This window comes from Streptopelia decaocto (assembly GCF_964273445.1).
Source record: "Streptopelia decaocto genome assembly, chromosome: 3".
Classification (NCBI taxonomy): domain Eukaryota; kingdom Metazoa; phylum Chordata; class Aves; order Columbiformes; family Columbidae; genus Streptopelia; species Streptopelia decaocto.
Genome location: NC_138656.1, coordinates 48,660,915 through 48,680,704, shown reverse-complemented (window position 1 = coordinate 48,680,704; position 19,790 = coordinate 48,660,915).

Sequence of the window (19,790 nt, the reverse complement as noted above, 5' to 3'; positions counted from 1 at the left end):
ATATGGTTTTAATACTGAATGATCATGCGCAGTATCTGCTTCTCAAATATATAGGATTTTGTTCTGCAGTTGATTCCCTAATCTGCAAAGCAAAAGACACTTTTTGTTGGCAATTAGTAGTGCTGTGGTGAGTCACTCCTCTACTGGTGGTTCACTCCCTCCCTCTCTTCCATAAATGCTTCTAAGCACAGCTGCTATAGAAATATCTTTCACCTAGGGGAATAGACCAAAATAGTAAACTCTATCCCTAAAAGTTAGGATCCCCCAAAAGTCCTGGTTAGTGATTAGCAGACTATTAGACTAGAAAGAATAAAAGCCTGAAAGTACCTAACAAATGTGTTCCTTATCAGTTTATTTTTTGCTACGATTTCTGCTTAAAAGTACAACAAAATTTCAATATATTTATGTTTCCATAATAAGAGAGAGTTTGGTTTCTTTAACATCCTTTAGCCATTGCTAATGTCCTATGTTGACACCATTTTGCTTATAAGTAAATTATCATTCTGCCACAAGAAAAAAAGATCTGAGTCCCAGTACATGGGCCAGAAGCTGTGCTTATGACAGAAGGCACATGTTACTTCCACGGTGCTGAATTTTGCAGTAAGCTTTGATGCTGTAATAACTCAAGTAATTCCAAACAGTTTTTCGTTTGTTTGGGTGGTTTTGTTTGTTTATTTGTTTGTATGTTGGGTTTTTTTCTGTGTGTGTGTTTGTTTTTTTTTACTATAATATCAATGAGAGGATGACAGAAAGTGTGCTTTATGCAGCAGAAAGTGTAGCTCTCAATTGACTGAGCTTGTGGAGTCAGTCCATCTGGACTGATGTAGTTTTGCAGGTTCCTGTGCAGCTCAGTGGGCTTGCCAGTCTCTTTAGATTCTGTGCTTTAGATAACAGGGATGATTTGCCACAGTGATGTTTAGCAACTGGTTCATCTCCAGGGATCTAGAAACAATGACTTTTTAGATGGCACTTTTATTAATTTGCTTACTCCCTTAAGCAGATTTGAATGGAGCTAATAGGCCTGGATTCTTTATTTAGTTAACCAAGGACTTCAAAGTTTTCTACTCTTCCTCTGGGCTTTCACAGCTAAAAAGCCCAGGTTATGCCCTTACATGCACTGGGATCTCAGCTCTGCTGCATGCAACTTCAACTCTGCCTTCTTTTGCAAGTAGAAAACACCAGACACAGAAAAGAAATAGCCCAATCCTCTTCTCAAAACAAGCAAGCTTTGTAGGTTATAAAAAAAACCCAAACAACTATTTGAGTCAAAGCAGCTGATGGCAGGGGAACAGCCTTTTAGACCAGAAGAGGTAGAGAATAGGCAAATGAACAAACGTGGGTAAACACATTGAAGAATATGGGCTGGCCCATGACATTTTCCCTTGCTACCTGAGCTCTACAAGATATATGTCATGTTCCCAGGAACCTGGGCTCAGGAGTTTGTGGGAAGGTTTCAGTCAGGAAAATAAAAATCACAGCAAAGAGAAACATGCACTTCTGGGTTATTTTGCTATCTTAGTCTCTACTCTGAACGTATTCTGAACTGTTGCCCGCTTAGTGTTTCTAAGTATGGTAGCAGCACCAGTTGTCATCAATTGCTCAGTTCACCATCCTGTGGCTTGCTGTCCCTCCAGACGTGCTTCAGACACAGACTGGCACCATCCTGAGCAAACTGAGAGTTGAGTTTAATTTCTAATATCATGATTTATTCATTAGACCATGGTGCAGACTGACAAGCCTGAGCTTTGCACCATGTAGTGCCTTTTGAAGGCAGGTTTAGCAGTTCCTGTGCTCCCTCAGCTTGGCAGCCCCATTCAGTGGGTTATATGCTCAACCAGGGTAGCTGATGTGAATTATGAACCAGTTTGGTGCTCTGCTTTTTACATCCTAAATCACTGTGCTTGCTGCTCTGACAAATTCTGATACAGTGTCTTGTCACAGACCAAACATCATGCTCTCCTGGCAGCTTCCTTCGTGCAATTTCCTGATACAGGAATTCATGTAGATTTGGTAAGGAAGGACTAGCAGGACTGAAGGCAGTAGGTAGTGATTCCCTCCAGAAAATGGAAGGACTGGTCAAGGCAAGGGAAGACAAGGTCAGCAGATGTGCTGTGATGCTGAGGAAAACTATGGCACGATAAATAGCATTTGTTCCAGGTGCTGATAGCTTCTATCCCAACCAGGGTATATTGGGTTATAGCTGGGGAGGGAAGTGCAGTCGAGGTCATTCATGCCATCAGATTTTGCATATGGGCTGTATAAAGTAGAACTAATAAGACCCTTAAGTGCTGTATCACTGCTACCATTTCATCACAGTTCTACATCCAAAAGCTGGGAATTAAGACATGTCTCTGTATTATCCCTGGGGTCAGCTCTGACATATTTACTCTATTTTAATTAGCCATGGCCAGCTCCAGGTTGGTTCAGGGGATCTCAGAGTGAGCATTTAAATTTGCTACAAAGGGATGTGCATACTATTAACTCTCCAAGACACAAGGGCAGTCTGGAAGCGACAGCAGAACATGTGTGTACATTTATTTTTGGTTACAGAAAAGGTGGGCCACGCAGAGTGTGGATACACTGCCCCTTCCCATTCCCACTATGCTGGCAGGAGGTTACCCTCTCCACTCTGTCTCCAGCAACATCAGGCACAGTTCTACTCTCAGGTCTATACTGGCACAGGGGTCCTGAGGCCCCTCACAGTCAATGCCAAATGTGCCACAGCTATCCCATCTCACCACACCTGCACTAAGTGAAGGAACTGCAGTATCAGCAGGACGTCAAGGGGAGCAGCCCTTTCAGTTGGTAGAGCAGGTGTTGAAAAGACCATTTTGCCTACATTATTCTGTTCACTGTAAGGTTATCGCCAATGCTGATGTCATATGTGGGGGCTTCACCCTCCTCTGGTGGAGGGGAAAGGGTGGAGGAGCACATAAAAGCTTAGATACTGGAATCCTCTGTGAATCTCTGTTAGATGTGGCATTGCAGGGACCAAGTTTAAATTGCCCTCTGTACCTTCCTTTGCACAGAGGGAAATATCAAAAAGAAAAATAAAGTGCTACAGTGATTTGCAAGGATAATTAGAATGTGGCTTTGGTTAATGTCCTCAAATAAACAGCTAAAATACCAATTTTTCTCCACTTGGCTGAAGATAATGAAGTATTGCGGCCATCTGAAAAGAATGGGCGAAGATTTCTTCAGGTTTTTAAATAAACATACTTAGACAGTGTTTGTGTGCATTTTATGATTGCTTCCTACAAATATTCTGGCAGAAAGATTTCCTGGCAAGAATATACTTCAAAACAGTCAATATTTAAAGTATTTACTGATAGCAGATTTGGAATCCTTGAAATTTGCACCAAATACTCCATTTGCAGAGACATTATCCACCGGAAGCACAGAAATACCATGTGAGTAACACATTAAGTCTAAACCAGTTTGATTTTTATTTTTATTTTTGAAAATCTACAAAAAGCTGCTCACAAACAACCTACAATTTTTGGAAATTATTCACAGAGTAAGTTAAAATGAAGAATAAGGTAGGTAACATCATAGACTGTTCAAGGAGATTCATGGACAAGAAAGAAATAGACTATATGCCCAATTAAACTATTTACATTTATACTGCTGGAAAATTAGTCATTCAATTCTACTGGCAACTATACATCTGTGTAGTATTCATGTCCCAATATGGAAGGTGTTTCAAAATTGTTCTTCCTAGTGTTTACCAGAGAGGTTTCCACTTAAAACAAACAGATGGCATAAATGAATGAAGGAAAAATAAAAATTAGTGATGATACTTCTTCATGTTTTTCAGCAGTAACTTTTAAACTGAACTTGTTCTACAGGCACATTATCCTTAAACTGCCAAATCACTGGTATTCCACATGCTGCACTGAACAGCACCTGGCTATGCATGCCCTGACCCTACCAGCTGTCCCACCATGGTCTTTGATTATCCTTCTAACACTTGGACTTGCAACCAGTTGTTCTGCTTCCCATGCCATGTCCTTAACCCTTGCTGTAATGTATAAATATTGCAATGGGTTTTCTCTGACTTTATGTGGCTTCAGTGTAGTCCTGTCATTATCTCATAACTGACTGCTGATCTCAGAGCAGCAATGCTTCCTTCAGTATACTGTTAATCATATTAGCCTCTTCTCCCTTCATTTCTCTTTCTAACCTTTTTACTGGTTTACTTATTCTTCCTTTCTAGTGTATTAAAACAACCCTAGAGGCTGAGCCTCTTGTTTCTGTTTCTTATTTTAGAACTCTTCTTGTCAAATTGGGCAGCCTTGACAACTGAAGAAAGGAAACTTTAGGTTAAGTCTGACCACTGAAAAGAGGCTTCTGTACATAATAATGCATCATGCCATTTATGCCATAGAGGCTCTTTGGGACCCTCTGCAATGTGGCCTCTGATGTAGTATGCAAAACAAACAAGACACATGAGAAATAGGATTTTGAAAAGCAGGCAACTTGCATCCAAGCAAAGTAATTGAAGCTGCCAACTTCAATAAATATGTAAGGATTTGAAAAAAATATTAGCTATATCTTTGCACACCCACATTCCATAAATTCAGACACCCACACAGTTTATCATATGTATTGCCAAATAGCTTGGAATTTAAAATAATAAGTGAGTTGATAGTTTATTTTATTTAGGTTATATTCATGCATATAGGAGAATGACTATTGCTCTTATCCATCCACTCTGTAAATGCACTGATTATCTGTGTATAAAGCAGGCAGTAACTGCATTGAACACAGTCAATTGGAAGAAGCAGCCTACCTCATGGCAAAAATTGTGGGAGTGATCCAATACAACTTTGAGATGGATAGCAAAAGTTTGATGGTGTGACTCTCTTTGATATCACAAGTTTGATGGTTTAAATTCTGTTATGAAAATGACTCTAACTATTGAAGCTATTTTTGCTCTTTTTTTGCTATTTTTTGCTTTTCTGAAGGTTAAAAAAGGACAGAAACTTCAAATAGTATATCCTAGTCTAATTCCTGTTTGACTTTCTAGGAAAAAAAAAAAAAAAAAGAAAACAAAACCAAACCAAACAAAACACCTTTCAGTTTTCAGTTGCACATGGTATGGCACACTTTGAGTTTACCCTCTCCCCAAGATCTTGTGATAATTTCTGTGTATTTGGGATGGATTGGGGATAATTGTAGGGAAATAATCTACAAAGAAAACTTTAGGTAAGATGGTCAACGTTGTGCTGCCTTACTGAAGTCAATTCTGTGCCCCTTCTGCACACAAAATGAGATGATTCTCCCACTTTTCAGTTCCTCTCCAAAGTGGCTTCTTGCCTTACTTAGTTTTGGCCACAAAATTAATTCATTCAGAGCCTGGCCTCCTGCCATATTGCAGGTAGGAAGAATTGCTTAAATACTTCCTAATTGTCCTCAATTTAGCCCTGGTTCTCTTGTTGGAAGGCTTTTATTTCCATAGCTAATGTTACGGTTGGCTCACTTTAGCCTTGGATGCTAGTCCAAGGCTTCCACAGTCCACTGAACGTATCAAGCTTGATCTTGTGCCATTGAAGTCAATAGGAACTTTGTCATCAAACAAGCTAGAAGCAGGAGGCAATCCATAATTAGTCAACTGATTGCTGAATGCAACTTCCTCTTTAACAGCCTCTGATTTATTTTCTGCTGAATTATTTTCTGCTGATCTGTATCTGACTAAACACTCTTGCCAGTGTATTTTTGTGCACTCCCCTCTTCCCAGAGTGGTTAATCAAATGACAGTTGCTGCTTGTTTTTGTCAGAAAGAGGGGATGGGATGGCATAAACCCCACAAAATACAAGCTAAATAAAAGACCAAAAGAGCCAAAACCATGGATGGCTGATGTTGGGTGTCTACACAGAGTCAGTAGCACCAGGGCCATCCACATGCCTGAGTCTATCATGAGCAGCAGCAGCAGCTCAAAGCTCCTTCAGCACCACACTACCGCAGCACTGTCTGATCCCCTCCCACTTACATTGCGCCTGATTAACAGCCAGCTGCCTCAGCCCCGCGCTTGGGAAAGACTGTCCGAAAATTCATTTAAACCAAATGGGCTCTCATTAGTCTCAGAGTCCTCTCTCAGTGCAGCACAGCATGACTCTGGGACTATGTATTATTTGGTTTTAATCAACATTGCCAATATTTGAGAGAAGGAAAGAGAGCAAGGTTTCTACTGCAGCCTTTAATGTGTCTCTAGTGAGATGCTGTTATATATTGGGCTGTGTCTCAGTATAGGGGCTTACTTGACAGGCCCTGTCATCATCTGCCTCCAAGGTTATCATTCATGCTGCTGGGAAGACAACTTTATTGGACTAAATATTGGCATGTGTCTGTGTGGCCCACACAGGTAAAGACTCTCCCTGGGCCTCATTGGTGTGTCTGAGTCACTATGTGTGGGTGTAACAACTGCACTAGTTATTATTAATCTCTCTGAAACCTCTTTATGGTGATTAAGGGAGTACTGTGTGAAAGCAGTCTGTTTTGTGGGCTCTCGCCAAGGAAGACCCAGTGAGCAGATTTTGTTGGATCCTTCAGCCAAACTGCTCTTTTCTTGGCAACTGAAATGCACATCAACATAGATGCAATGTCAATTTCCAGCATTTTTTTAATGTACTTTATTCATGGTTTTTGGATGCTACACAAACCACTAAAATCAAAGCACAGTACTTAACATAGCCAGTCACTTTTTTGATGTGCCAGTGTATATAAATAAACATGAGCAGAAGATAAGAGGTCACATTTAAAAGACAGAATGAAGGGAAAAGCATGTGTGTTCTTGCCTCCAGTCCCCTTTATGTGGAGAAGGGGCTTCAGTGAGGGACTTTGATATGAGTTGAGTGACAGGTATATGTTGGCAGGTACTGGACCCCCCTACACCATGACCAGAACAGCTCAGCAAATTGCCAGGGATCTGCTCAATGTTTTCTCCAACCTGACTGCTAAAGGCTGGGCATTTGGGGATCTGAAGGGTCAAGTTCTCTCTGAGTTATCTGTGAAGATGAGCTCATGTGGCAATGGCCCGCAACTACATGGAAGGTCAGGTAAACCCAGCTATGGGTGAAAATAATGATCACAGAGAAGGTTTTAGCCTCCGCATGTCACTAAGCAGGGCTGGTAGCTAGTTTCCATGGCTGAGTCAGTGGAAGGGGAACTCCTGTTCTCTAGAGGAAGACTCCAGGACATTTCATCTGACCCCAAATATTGTATTTTCTTTGAGCTGTGGTATCTTTCACTTCTGTTTACTCCTGTATACATAGTTTTTTTAAAGAAAAGCTCCCCCTTTTTCTCTCTTCCCATCTCTATTTCTGACAATTGATCAAAGCCTGTGTTTACTATTCTACTATGTGCCTCATGACATCTTGTCCTCATACACCAGAAAGTGACTGTCTCTAAAGCAACTTTATGAGGCTCAGTAAAGCAGAGTAAAATAGCAGCAAACTGAAGTTTTTCCAGCTCAGTCTGTCCCAGGAGAGCTAGGCTGGGCAAAAACAAGGCACTGTGAGGGAAGCAAAAAATAAGAATAAAAAAGAAACCAGGCAGTCTCAGGAAGGGAGGAAAAACCCCAGAATTTAACTTGAGGCAGAATGTCAAATACATATTTAGAGTTCAGAGTACTACACCAGCCTGACTATACTCAACTCTGACCACCTACAGCAGTTTTTACATCACCAGCTTTGTGTCATTAAGTAATTAATGTTGCGGTGATGTACCATTTTCTTCTGTATCACTGCACTCACTACTCATCATACTGTCATCATTTCAGCTTCTATTGCATTAAACTACTTAACAGGAAACACTTGCTTTCTGAGTTGATCTATTCTGTATACACAGATTATGTTTTGGGGTTTTTTTCCCCATTTCCAGAGAGCAACAGATCAAATATGCCCGAGAGGCTTCTAAAACTCATTTCGTCCATCCATAATGCCAACAAGCTTACCCTTAAGAAGACAGAAAAGAACACACACAGGACACGCTTTGCTAGCTTAATTTTGTGTTCCATGCAAAGCATGTCATATTCTTCTGCCTTCGTGTACACAACCATAAACTGACACTGACTAAATGAGGTTATTTCTACAATGAGGGGTATCGGGCTGTATGAGTTGTACATCCCTGAGTGATTTTCAAATAGGGTTATGTAGTCAGAGCATTACTCTGCCTCTACAGCAGAAAGAGGAATGATCCTTGCTTTACCGTGTTCGAGATGGTGCCAGTTATCGCATTTTAGTTTCATCTGTTTTGTTAATCTGCATCAAAAGGCTGCCTAATCATGACCTTGACCCTCTAGTGCCCACACAGTGATGTACATGCACTGCTGCAGAGGAGTGATACAGCTTCTCCAATGCAGCTCTGGTCCCTGCAGTAGGAAGCAAGACAATGGTGGGCTAATGTCCTTTCTTCCCCCTAGGAGCTACACAAGGGCTGGAAAGAGTAAGATCTTTTACTGGGACTTTGAACTGTTTATATTTAGATGAAAGGCAATTTATAGACTTTAAGTGCTATTAAAGAAATAGGATGATGAAGACTTGGCTAAAAGGAAAAAGAAATGTAAGCTTATGTGCAAATGATATCATAGCAACCAACACCACCAGTCCTTGCTGAGTTGGCCAGTGTTAATGGCCATGGAGGAGAAGTGCTAATGACCCCTTGACCTCCCCAGTAAATCCACACTTGAAAGGGAGGGGATTAAAATGTCTTAAAAATCATGTGCTGGAAACTGAGCTTAACGTTTTCCTTATGCTGATGTCAGATGACTTTCCCAGCACCCGCATTGATTATACATGCTTCAGCAGGTCAAAACAGAAGCACAGAAGTGCTTGTAAAAAATTTTACGTGTCTTAACTTGGCATGGCTTCACCTTGCTGTCTTTGTTGAGGGACTGCTATGACATATCTGAACTGCCTCCACAGATTATCATCATCTTCTTCTCCATTTTGCCCACTTTTCCATTTTGTGAGTGTGGGAGTGCACAAACATGTGAGCATGCCAGTGCAGTATGCCCCTTTCAGATTTGCAGACCAGTTGTACTGGACTCAGTCAGCTGTGCTTCCTTCAAATGGAGTAAGAGTTCACCCAAATTCCTGACTTTGTTTAGCAGCATTTAAAAAAAAAAAAAAAAAAGAGAGAGAGAGAGAAAATACAAGTATAGCAGTAACTCACTGGCTGAAAGGGGAGAAACATAAATATCTACCAAGTAGTTAAAAAAAAAAATTAAAAAGTTCCACATCGTAAAAGGAGAAGAGATATAACAATCAGTATGCTAGAATGAGATGTATGGACAATTACAGGGAAAAATTAATAAGATCCAACAAAAATAAATTCTAAAACAGAAATTCAAATTATCTAAAATCAGTCTCCCAGAAAGAAAATCCTTTTGCATGTTGCTAGCAAATCTCTATGTGATACTGATAAAACCTTGTTTGATATTACAATAAATATAAAGAGGAGACAGCATTACCCAAAACCACCAGCAATCTGCCTCTGTTAGTCTTCAAGTAATGCAGTTTTAAGTTCTGTGACTAAAATGAATGAATGAAGATTTTTACAGCCACTCTGTCTGCACAAGACACAACTGCAATGAAATTGCCTTCTTACTCCAGAGAGACACAAAATTTAACTTACAGCCATCAGAGACCTGTCTGCAGAGCCACATTTGTACTAGGGAAAATAATAAAAAAAAACCAAACCAGGCTCATTTTTTTGGTTCATGTCCTTTAAATTGTTTTGAAATTATATCAACAGGAGCTTGGAAATATCATTTACTACATGACGTTACTTAATACAAGTAAATATATAGATATTATTATAATATTGTAGTTATTATGTAATTACAAATGAGTGGTACTTTTGTCTGATACCTTGAGGAACCCCTCCACTGCCATCCACTGAGTCTGAAACGAGCAGCTGCTTCCTCCCCAGACTGGAGGCAAGTTCAAATCTCGGTTGACCTAAACACATTTCTAAGGTAGTATCAACTGCCCCAAAGCCTTATGAGGAATTCATAGCACCCGTTGGTCACTTCTGCTGTATGTGATGTATATATCAGTTTGTGGGCTGTCATGGCTCATTTGCTGGTACTTACTCAGAGTTGGATCTGCCATCCATTGTCACTTCCAGTAGCATCTCACTGTGTGAATAATCTCCCCGTAGCAAAGCAACCACCTGTAGGTTCTAGAGAATTTTTTGCAGAAACCCAGCATTATTTTATCCTGGTAGGAGGCCTGAGCACTCGGCCACTGTGGGTGCTAACCAGCATGTGCTGAGGAGCATACTTTTTGCCCAAAGTCTGGTTGCAGAGTCTGAACCAGGAAAGCCTGTGGGCTGAGGACGCATGAGGCTGAATTGTGAAAAAGGACTGTGCACTGCGACAACAGCTTTAGAAGACAAAACAAAACTGGGTTATATTTTATGCTGCTAACTTTTGAGTATTGTTTAAAAGCTGTTTTGTTTGATTAGTCTCACTTGCTATTTCTAATGGGATAAAAAATATTTCCAACATAAGAGTAATCTTCCAAACAGAAAAATTATTTATCCCTCTGATACTCTCTATCTATAAGGTATTTGTATTTCTGAAAAAGGCACACTAATATACAACATGTCAGAAACAGCACACATATCTCGGCGAGGCTACAGAATAACAGGTTTCTGAATTCTTCAAAGCAACACAGAGTTCATTTTTAGGATGTTCAATATTTTTCCTGTTTGGAAATTCAGTATATTTTGTTATGTGTGCAAAGGAAATAGGGGACTGGGAATGGCTTAATTAGGCACATTTTTTACAATTAACTTTTTGTCAGCCATGGAAAAAAACAAACCAAAAAAACCAAACAACAAACAAACAAACAACAAAAAAAAAAAGACAACACTCTAAAACTTAGCACTATTGTAAATTGGATATTTAGCAAAAATGAAAAAGCAATTGTCTATCTCTCTGACAACCATCCATCTTAAATATTAGTCATCCTCAAAAAGTCACACAGAAGTGGTTTATCTGAAAATGCTTTGAAAAGCCTCTCTACTGCCAACCCACACAAGAACACTTGGCCCACTCTGCTATGCAAGCATGTTGCAGAGCAGCCTGCATTGTTGAGAAAATAATTCAGTATTACTTTAGCTTCTTTGTTTCATTGCCTAGTTATATTCTTCACTTTATTCTTCACTTTACCTACATGTACATCTCATCTCCACAAGAAATCAAATTATAGCATAGCCTTACACATAATCAAAGTAAAACAAGAAACCCTCTTTAACTGAGCAAGACGGAACTCTATTTGGATGGCAGCTGAATGTCCAAAAATTTGAGAAGTGGCTCCTGCAGACTGTAGGTAGCCAGAAAGAATGTCTTAGGGGCAACCACAGTCATTTCTGAAAGAAAAATGGTGACAGCCTTGGAGCACTGGAATGTGAGTAGCCCAAAGAGCTCCACCTCCATTGCCTCCCCTGCTGCCTGGAGAGGAGTGGACAAGAGCACCCCATATGTACAGCAAAACATGATAGAGTTGATATTTTGACTGCTGTGAGGACGCACAAAGCATGAAGAGCTTCTTTGTGCCCAGTACACTGCTCTACACCAGTGCTCAGCTTCAGCTTCCTTCTGCCTTGCGCTATTCCAATGCACAGTAGCTGTGACAAAAAGTGGAGGATCCTGCAGGAGGTGAACACTTATCGCTGCTGCTGGTCTGAGTTGTGAAAGCAGGCAGGAGTCTTTGTTTTCAACCTGAGGGAGGTGCAGCTCTGCCATGGAAAAGAATTATAGTAATACCCTTCCAGCTAGAAAATTTTTAAAACTCCATAGGACTTCCAGCTGTTGAGTTTATTTTCTTTTTTTTTTTTTTCTTTTGTTCTTCTCTTTAGGTTTGAATTTCCACTTTTGTTCTCAGACCATCACTATAATCTTATGTAATGGAATCTGTTCATGCCTCTTGGTCTCTTGCTGTGTTTCGTTTGCAGCTGTATGATGTACATAGTAATTAGCTGCTGATGTACTTTTATCTGGTCTCTAGTCTTTAGCATGGTTTATTGTACTTCACATTCTCCATATGCTCTAGAAAGTCAGTCAAAGTCCTAATCTACTTACATAAAAAATAACTTCGAGCTGTGAAGCCTGACACTGGTATTAAAATGCTTGATGGAATTTCTGTACACATGCACTTGTGTGTGTGTGTGTGCAAGTGTGAGTGTGTACCTATGGTAGAAAGAATTCAGGAGAGCATACTTGTTAGTGCATTTGGCAAATATACTAAAACAGATTAAAGAAAAATTTGGGTTGTATCTGCAAATTTCAAACAATTATCTTTTTCTGAAGGCGATTTTTCATAATAAGCATGCATATTCTTCCATAGCAATGTAAGCAAACATCAGCAGAGTCCCAGCCTTTCGTTAATTTTTTGTGATACATCTTTGTGCCTCATAAACAAGTATTTATTGCCATGTTTATATCAAGAATGTGGGATTAGGGAACTGTGACTGACTAAAAATTTCAAAAATTAGGAAAAAGGCTAGAATCTTAATAATTAAGACTACAGTCAACAGGATAACTTTCATGAATGAAGTTTTAGAGCAAAATATAATATTCAAACAGTCAGGCTCAGTTATTTGGATGAACTCCTGATCCCACCAAAGCATGTAGGAAAGGTAATTTCCTAATGTGCCATGTGAAAGAACATTTCAGTACAGTTTCCTTGTATTGGGACAATAAATGTTTATTAAAAAAGCATTTCAGTAAAAACACTGCTTTCAGCAAAATTAAAGCCCCCTACCTATAATACAAACTAGAAATATGTATAATTTTGCTGAAAGCCTAGCTTATTTGTGTGTGTGATAGAGACAAATGTAATCAAAGTGAGGCAATTTCAATAAAAAGGAAACAAAAAGACATTTTACATCAAGCTGCCCTTCCATTGTGTCCCTTCATAATAATTTCACCATATCTGTACTTTCTGTCAACATATGGCTGGGACTTCTCTGGAGGAACTTCAGGATCCAGGAAGGCTCAGGTTCCAGTGTTGCCTTTGCTGCAACAAGCCATCTACTTTATGACCTATGCCTGTTACTAACAAGTCAGGAAGATGAGGCCATAGAGGTGACTCCCTGCGTTCCTCGTGGATGTGATATTGAACAGAGGTGCTACAGCCAGAGGAATTCCTCTCTGACAGCTCTTGGGGGAGCAACTTGTCATGTTACGTTATGATAGGCACTTCCATGCCATTCTCACCTCCCTGTATAGATATCACACAAGCGTTACTGGATCTCAGTTGCACAGCATCTCTGCAAAAGTAAAACACCAGTACAAACAAAATCACAAGACAGGCTGCAGGTACAATTTATTTGACAAGTATCTGTCCATAATATAGATGCCAACTACAGACATGACCACCCTGATATGGCCATAAAGAAGCAGAGAAGCAGTTCCCTCTGGGGGATATTTCTCTCATCCTAAGACAGGAATAAAGTAAGTCTGATGCACTGCATTCTTGACATGTCCATTTCTCTTCATTTCTAGCTTCTGAAGGGAGACAGAAATGACCATCTCAGATGTACAGTGTAGTCATCTGTGGTGAGGCAACATCATTTTCACCCTACATGCCAAGTGCACGCCAAGTAAGACTCACATCCAGGCACAGCCCTATTTCCCTAGCAGCATGGGCAGGGAGGAGGAATGTGCCTAGGCTGGTCCACCCATGTGTAAAACCAGGCACAAGCTGGCACTGTTCTCAGTAGATGACCCGCGTACCCAAAGTCCTTTCTCACCTCTACATTGGTCTCTTGGCACTCAGCTGAGCTGTTAGCAGGAGGTCGCGGTGCTTCCTGCTCCACCAGCAGTGTCCAACATCAGTGGTCCATGAATGTTACCATAAGCACTGAGAGACTGAGTTTTAGGAGATAGATATTTTATTATTTTGTGTCTGTAAGAAAGGCTGTTTGTCATCCTCAAGCAAGGCAGCCACAAGACATTGCTTAGTTATGTCAGGATCACAAGCTACAGGCACAAAAATGCAACCCTCTCGTTCTGCCTTTGTCACTAACACCCATGCTACTTCCTTCTGATATTTTTTAATTAGATCACCATTATTTTTCTCTTTTTATTCACTTTACCTTATTTCCCTCTCTTTTTCTTCCTGTCTTCCTTCTTGCTGGAAGAATATGCAATTTTCCAGGTGAAGAAAACAAATTTTAAATTGCAGACAACAGCAGGAAAATCCTGCGTGGGTTCATCTTTCACCTTTCCAGCCAAGCATACCTGACAGGAGGCATAAATCATCCCACACCCTCTGCAAACCTACCTGGATTTGAGGCACGGTACAAAGTTCATGTCTTGTTCTGATATTCCCCTGGCAAGTCAATGGGCAAAGAGGCAGTTAGACCAGCTTGCTCGTCATCTGACAGCCAGAGTGATGGGCAATACCAGCCTTGCCCTGTCTGGGATCCCAGTAATGTTCATTGCTCTCATCTGGGAGCAAAAGGAGGATTGAGGAGGCACTAAGGGCCACCTTTGAACTTCAGGTCTCTCCAGGCACTGTAAACCCGCCTTTTTTTTTTTCTTCTCTACCTCTGTTCTTTCTCTCCTCATGCACCCTTCTAGCATCACCCTTCTAGCACCCCCTTCTCAGTAAAATGCCGCAAAGGGATGTAGAGACGTCTGGCACTGGCCTTTCAATATATTTAAACACTAGCAATTCACTGAGCTGGAAAATTGTAAATCTGCAATTTTATTGAAAAAGGTGGTCACCTTGTTCTTTGGAGCCATGTTCAGAGACAGCGGGATAATTAATGGACCCTATGTGACACAGAGACAAAGAATAGCAAATTTTAATAAAACTATTGGGATGATTGTTTTAATTTCTACGAATCAGACTTCCTATGTCTAGTTTTGCTTATTACAAGAAAAACCATCCTGTGCAGGTGAAAACTTCGTCACACAACCTGTTTTTCCTCTGAACTAACATGGAGGAGGACAGCAACTGCTACTGCAGAATTAGTAATGTCTGCTACCTGTGTATTTGATGCCTACCCTCCACCGTGTCTAGACATCTTCCTAGCATTTCATGTAACAGCATTTCAAACCAAAACAGAGACAGACCAGAGCTGTCAGCACAGCTCATTTTAGTTATAAAGTGCATCCTTACTTGATGTGATGTTGGGAAAGTTAAGCAAGACACACAACTCAAGTAAAAAAACCTTTCAAGTGGCCAAAATAAAAGGGGAGGCAAAAGGCCAAAGTGGAAAATAAAGTGGAAAATAAAGGTGAAAGGTTTCAAATGTAGGACAGTAGTCTCTCACATAGAGGGGGAGTATAAATGAAATGAAACACAGCTTGTCATCATCCTTTTCACAGAATGTGGGTGGACTGATGTAGCTGTACTGAATTATGGATAGTGTTGTGAATTATGTGCGTAAAGAGCTACTACAGAGATGACATAACCCCAATTTGGAGGAGAAAAAGGCCACAGAGCTGTAAAACCTGGCCACAAAAATACATAAGAGGTGATGAGAGAAGCAGCATCACCTCCTTCAGGGAAACTCTTTCAAATTAAGGACATAGTATGAACTAAGAGTAGAGTATCTCCTCCAAAATAACTAAATGTGAATGTGTCATTTTTTGGAATAAGAAAACTTTTTCCAAATTAGCGAAGCCACTTTAGCAGAAACAAATCTTCCAGAATAAGTCATTAAGCAGTTAAGGCCTCTGAGCAGAGAAGTCCTCTGCAGAGAGGATGGGGAATACAGCAGCTGTAGAGCAAGCTCTTCGTTGCTGATGGCCACTTGTCTTTGTTAGATAATTAAGATTTCCTAACACCCAAATGAAATGGTTGACTGGGGCCTAAGCCTTCAGCACTCTTAGGAGGAGCGCTGCCAAGTAAAGATAACTGAAATGCCAGGTTAAAAACAGACTTCTACCCTTTCTGTTCTTCTTATTCTGCCAGTTCTGTCATTCGGTCTCTTTAACACATCCATCATTCAGGAGCTGAGTCATGTGCTTAGTTCCTCATTTACACAGCAAGCCCTGCAAACATCAGGCACAGCTGAAAGGGTGCAAACTAGTGATGTCTGTCAAGAGCAACTATTCATCCAACCTCATGATATTTAAAAATAAAATAAAAGAGCATATAATTTTTTCCTTACTTATATTAAGCTGCATCATTTATGAATATAGCCTGTGTACTAAAAGAAAAACATCTGCTGTGAGCTTGGAAAACAAATCATTATTGCCTGTTAATATCTTTATTTAAATATTTGGGGAATTTGTATATTAATTTCATATTTTGTAAAGGATTCTCCCTCCTGTTAGCACCATAGCTTCTTCAAGTTCTTATGTCTGTGCTCCCAGCAGTTGCACACAGTTATAGCAAATCAGGCCTGATGAACCACGGACAATTTCACACTTGTTTCCATAGCTGGGTGCAGCACTCAGTGAGAGGAGCCACTCAGGCATATGGCCTGTAATAAGCTGAACTCCAGCGAGCTGGAACCTCCTGCTTCAACAGCTATTTGCCCATTTGTTTTCTTGCTGCAGCTCTTTGATTATTTCCCTCCCTTTGAAAGAATGATGAAAGCAGCCACAGGGTTTATGTGCCACCTCCACCAAATGTTGCCCATATTCCAGTAATCAGTCAGAAAGCAGGGGATATGGGTGGGGATAATGCGCTCACTGGGTTTAGAATTCCTGAGGGTTGAAAGGCATGCATTCTATTGAATATGTGCAGTTAAAACTTCTCAAGCCAGCTAGGGAGGCTTGTGGTGACCACCTTTCAGCTGAGGTTGTCCATTCAGCAACTGGCAGTCTTAGTTTTCTCTATTACACCAAGACTGGGCTAATAGTTTTTTACAGTATATCTCCTCCATAACTATTACAGCATTTCATTTAGAGGCACATCAGCTTAAAAGTCTTTGAATACTCGAATCCATCTCACTGAAAAAGACCAGTTAAACAGGTGACATTCCTAGTGAGCAAACACAGGGACTTCCACAATGTAAACATCTAAGGAAGAAACAATAAAAAGGAAAAAGCTTCATCCCTGCACTAAAGAATGTCAAGTCATACAATTTCTGAGGAGAATTCAAGGGGGCTTTCAATAAACTAGACCTTGTTCCCCTCCTCTTAAGTCTATAACTTGAGCACAGAAGTTGATCAAACATTTATTGCTGGTGAAGATACAGGACAACAGCAAGGTTGCCTTCTGAGCCCTGGGATAGCACAGAGAGTGCTCTACATTTGTCCTAATTGGAACCAACTGAGAAGTTTTATATCAAACTGTTTTGCAACAGAGAGTAGAGCTTTCAGTGGCAGTGAATTTTTCATGAAATCGTTCTGCTTTCCACAGAACATTTCAATTTTTCATTGAAATCTGAAGCAGGCAAACCAAGAAACTAGATGAAATACTTCAGTTCTGAATGGCCACCATGGCACTCCAGAGGTCTCAAGTTCCTCCCATTCCCGTTCTTTGTTGGGCACTTGGCCCCTCCACCAAACTGCATTTCCCAGTGATGCTCTGGCCAGGCAGCAGTGCTGATGCACACCTCCCCACCAGCACGAGAGAAGAATACCTTTCATTATGGAAGATGCAACGACATCAAGGAGTCACCACTTTGTTTGTTGGGACTTGCAATCCTCTACTACTGAACTCAATCATTGTCAAAGGAATAGGGAGGAAAAAAAGCATGAGTATAGGGCAATATGGAAGAGAAATGGGCATGGATCCTTTCAGCCTTCTCAACTGCAGCAGCTATTTTGTATAGGAAATGAAGCGGTGCTAGAGGGCTCTCCAAAAATGAACAGGACAGATACTGAAGCATGAAAAAGAGGCCATTCAGTCATGCTCAGCGACAGCCACAGGATGTGTCAGCCAGCTTTCATATAGAGATCAGTCCAGCACCCAGTCTGAAGGTCAAGGAGCAAGAGAAGTTAATATATTAGGGGAAGGTGAATTTATACCCAAAGAGCATGAAGAGGACCCACAGAAAAGCACAGAGAAAATTCAGGAAAACAGTCTTTGACATCCTCAAGCTGAAAGTGAGCACTAACAATAAAAGTAACTTAAAGCCAACTGGTGACTGTACTTTTTTTCCAGAGAGGTTTGCTTTTGATTTCTCCAAGCAAAGTCTCAGCTGGTGTAATGTAGATAGCTGATTTCAGTAAAATTCATGTCAAATTACCTGTTGAGCTTCTTGTCCTTATAAAACTGGCTTATTATCTAAGGTGCAAAATACGTGCTTTGGCTATGCTTAAATTCATGTTCAAGCAGAAAATACCATGAGCTGGAGGCTTCAAAACTGACAATGCTTCCTCCCAGCTATTAAAAAAAACAGAGGTAAAAAGCTGCTTTCACTCCTGAGATCAAAAAAATCTGGCATATAGTTTTGAAAATCTTCTGAAGAAAGGTGAAGAGTGGATTGTTAATGTAGGGTAGCTCTTAAAAATATCTGCAAAGAGGATCAGAAATAAACATGCAAAAGGAACTTGACACATTTCTCGAAGGGAGAAGTTATGAATGATTTGATATGTTTGAAAATTGGTGAGAAGACTTGCAGAACCAAAAGATCAAGAGACTCTTGATCAAGGAAATCTAGGAGAGGCAGAAAGAGAATCAGAGGTGAAGGAATATAAGCTCATAGCAAAAAACCTTTTTTTGTTGTGTTTCAGGCCCTTTTTCTGGTTAGAGCTGTGGTGGGCAGGAAAGGACAGAGATGTGAGCACCTGTCTTTTAAAGCTGAGCAACATGCATTGAGCTTCAGAAAAAAGTTTGATTCGGATTCTGTTTGAGGAACAAATTGATAAGCTCTGAGTGGTCCTCATTTACCGATCCTTCTGTACAAGGGAAAATAATTGGTGAGTTGATCAGATAAGAAAATGCTGAACAAGGTACCCAATTGTAGCAGAAAGCTGATCTATGGAAAGAATTAGCTTCTTGATTCTCTGAGTCACATAGGAAACTTGAGAAAGATAAAGAAAATTATCAGGTGCTGATGAGGAATTTACTGGATTGTTTTGACTGTGCCAAGTGGCTTTCAGGGCAGGATGTTCAGCAGTGCTTCTTGTGATGCTTCAAAAAAGTCTGCCATATGATGTCCCCTGTGCTTAACATTGGTGGGCAAGCATGTATGTGGATAACATGGGTCTTCCATAGGAGCTCAGTGACCATACACAGAGTAGCACAGTTAGAGAGAGCCACGACTACCCTGTCTTTATCCATTACTGTTCCGTCAGCACTTGCAAAGCAGAGACCAGTTTTAACAGCAAAGAAGTACCTAGCATGGCTGGAATTGCATACACCATCCCCATATGCTGTTGAGGTCTTTTACAAGGCTGACGTCTCTGGTTGGTGCCACCTGCCCGGCTGCCACCGGTCGGCTCTGACCTGATGCGAGGGCTCAATGGCTCAGCTGCCGCAGCGGCCTGCAGCTGCTGCTGTGCTCATCTTTGATCAGCTGAACTTAAAATACAAGTTTCTATTGAGGCGAGCAACAACTTTTCTTTCACCAAGACACGGATGCTGGCAACTGTTTTAGAATTCCATGTTGAATATTTGTCTGTGCGTGTGCGTATGTGCACTCTGTTATTTGCAATATCCGCTTAGAAGCAGTAAGGCAGAATGCCTTTGTCAGCTTTGCCTTTTTCTATTTGACAACTGCGGATGTCATTTTACTTTTGTTTGTGAATCTCAGCCTGCTTGCTGCTGAGTCACAGAAGAAAGCAATTGATAATAAATATAGCCCCTTATCAACCCAGAAAGCTGTAGACCACTGGAATGACAATCAGAAAGAGAGTCTTTCTTAA